Source organism: Gekko japonicus, unplaced genomic scaffold (genome assembly GCF_001447785.1).
Source record: "Gekko japonicus isolate JY-2015 unplaced genomic scaffold, Gekko_japonicus_V1.1 scaffold7426, whole genome shotgun sequence".
Classification (NCBI taxonomy): Eukaryota; Metazoa; Chordata; class Lepidosauria; order Squamata; family Gekkonidae; genus Gekko; species Gekko japonicus.
Window position 1 is genome coordinate 12,072 of NW_015167761.1, and position 3,167 is coordinate 15,238.

Genomic DNA, 3,167 nt, shown 5'->3' on the forward strand with positions numbered 1-3,167 from the left:
ACTCCAATGTATCGGAAAAGTGCTGGAAATGCAAAACTGAGAAGGGTACCTATTTTCATGTCTGGTGGACGTGTACTAAAATTCAAAAGTTTTGGAAAGAGATACATAGTATTATGGTACAAATTCTTAGAAAGCCAATTCCTATGGCTCCGGAGATATTTTTATTGAACATAATGCCGGATAATTGGAAAAAAGTAGATGAACATCTAACCACCCACTTGCTCACTGCAGCAAGAATCACCCTGGCAAAATATTGGAAACTGGAAACGATCCCAGAAAGGGAGGAACTCATAGAAAAATTTACAGAGATTGCAGAAATGGATAACTTGACAATGAGGTTACAAAGGAGAGAAGAATGTACATATAAGAATATTTGGTTTAAACTTTCTGCATGGCTGGAGAATGAGGCACAGAAGGGATAATTAGTTGAATTCTGCATAGATGTGTATTGGATTTGTTGACTGGAACAAAAAAAATCATGTGCATAAAGAATCCTATATGTTGTTATGTATTGTTGGAAAATTAATAAAGACTTGTCATTTATAAATAAATAAAATATAAATATATAAATAAATAAACTTTGTTGGTCTTAAAGGTACCACTGGACTCAAGACTTGTTCTTTGCAAAAAGAAGTCGGTGAAGGGGGCATAGTTTTCAACGACCCACAATGCACTTCTCACCTGGCATCTCAGCTTCCACGCTGTGGCTTAGATGTGAGTAGACATCACACAGAGACATCAATTCCTTTTCCACTTCAACCAGGCTGAAGGACGGTGAAGGCGAGCAGAACTGGCCATAAACTTAAGGAAAAAGAGGGCTGAGAAAAGAGGGTGCTTCCAGGGTCGCCGTCCCCTGGATTGGCTCACTCTGAGCTCAGCAGCGATATTCAGTGTGTCGCCACTTTCACAAGCAGTGCGTTCTCTGCAGAGGCCACACAAAGGGCAATCTCTCAGTCTGAGTGGGCGGAGATCAGCCAGGCTTCAACGTTTCACACCTCTGAGTCACAAAAGTCCCAGCCAATCTGCCTGCCGCCAAGTTCAAATGTTAATGGCTTTGCACTCTTCATCAACCCCCCCCCCACCTTCTGCCATGGGTGAGGCTGCGGAGCCGTGATGTTCCATGAGAAATCTTTGGCAACACCCCCCCCCCATACATCATCATGTGTGTTGTCCTGTTTTTTCTTTAACTGGTCTTAGCCAAGCCCACGAGGTGGTTTACCAGCATCGTTAGAAATCCACTCAAGAGAGTCGTGAAGGGGATTTAAAACACAGCCTGGAATATTGCCAAACTCTGTGCGCAACTGGCACTGGCACTGGTTAACGCCCACAAGAAAAGCGCGCAGCCACTGGGCCATGAATTAAAAAGCTTCGTTCCTGAAGCATTTCTGTACACATACATGTGAATGCACTCTCAGCTCCAGGGGAGAAGCAGAGGACAAGGAATGGGTGAGAAGAGACAGAAACACCCACGTCCGCTAGTGACAACATAGGGAGGGTCAATACAGTATATACCAGGGGTCCGCAACGTGGTGGCCGTGGGCACTGTGCTGCCCACGGAGACCTTTTCTGATGTTCTAAGTGTTCTAAGAAGTGGGTGGGGCCAGGTAGGGCTTTTGCCGTGCAAGGCCTCCGACTGACTACTGGAGATTTGACTGGCCATGCAGGTTTTTTTTTTTTTTAAATGTTGCCTTGGCAGCAGCTGCCACCACAGTGCAAAGATCTGCACCGTGTGACCGAAGTTAAGCTGCGGCGATCATTTTGTGGCGGGCTCCACCTCCTGTGGCAGCCATTTTGTTGCTGCACCCACCAGGCTGTGTCAGAATGCCGAATGGGCCCTGCAGGCTCAAAAAGGAGGGGAACCCTACCCAGGGCTATTTTTGGGCAGGAACGCACAGGAACGGAGTTCCGGCTGGCTCCGGAGTTGGCCACGCCCAGCAGGAACTCATTAGCATAACCAGGTAGGGCTTTTGCCGAGCAAGGCCTCCGACTGACTATTGGAGATTTGACTGGCCATGCAGTTTTTTTAAAAAAATGTTGCCTTGGCAGCAGCTGCCACCACAGTGCAAAGATCTGCACCATGTGACCGAAGTTAAGCTGCAGCAATCATTTTGTGGCGGGCTCCACCTCCTGTGGCAGCCATTTTGTTGCTGCACCTACCAGGTTGTGTCAGAATGCCAAACGGGCCCTGCAGGCTCAAAAAGGAGGGGAGCCCTACACCTAAAGGGGTTTCCGCTTCTAGGGACTGTGATTTGAATTTGTGGGAGTCTTTCCACCTTCAGGGAGCTGCGGTGGCTCAAGTGGTTAAGACGCTGAACTGCAGGCTGTGGAAGGTCGGTCATTCAGCAGTTCGAGACCCGGGTGCCACATGACGGAGTGAGCTCCCGTCTCTAGTTCCAGCTCCTGCCAACCTAGCAGTTCGAAAGCAAGACATTGCAAGTAGATAAATAGTTACCACTTCGGTGGGAAGGGAACAGCGTTCCGTGCGCCTTGGTGCTTAGTCATGCCGGCCACATGACCACAGAAACGTCTTCGGACAGTGCTGGCTCTTCGGCTTGGAAACGGAGATGAGCACCGCAACCCTAGAGTCGGACTCGACCGGCTTTCGAGCAAGGGAACCTTTACCTTTACCTTCCACCTTCAGGCTGTGTTGCCATATTTATCTTGGGAAGAAAAAAAACAACTATTCTTCAAGAGAGGATAGACAAAAAAAGAGAGTAGAAACAGAGCCACACTGGAAGCTCACGATGAACCCCTATCCACACTAGCCCAGTTCCAGGCAACAAAAGGGTTTTTCCTTCCCTTTCCTCACACCTGCAGTTGCATTTCACCTTGACTGAGGCGCCCACAAAGGATACAGTGGCTTGCAGCTTCTCCACAAAGCGATCCCGCGCAGCAGCTGCCTCTGGGCTCATCTGGCAAAGGCGGCCCTCTTCCCACAACCTGAGCGTGGAGGAGAAAAGGGGCGGTGGGGAGGGAAGGACAGGAAGAGTCGAGAGAAGTCAGAATGCTTGCCCCAAGACAAATGGGAGCCGGTTCAGAGGGAAGGCAACGAACCCTCGGGACTGGGAGGGCAGGTCCTTCTTCATTTCATTTATACTTCGTCGAAAAATCACTGGGTGACTTTGGGCCAGTCACACCCTCTCAGCCTATCCTACCTGGGAGGGCAA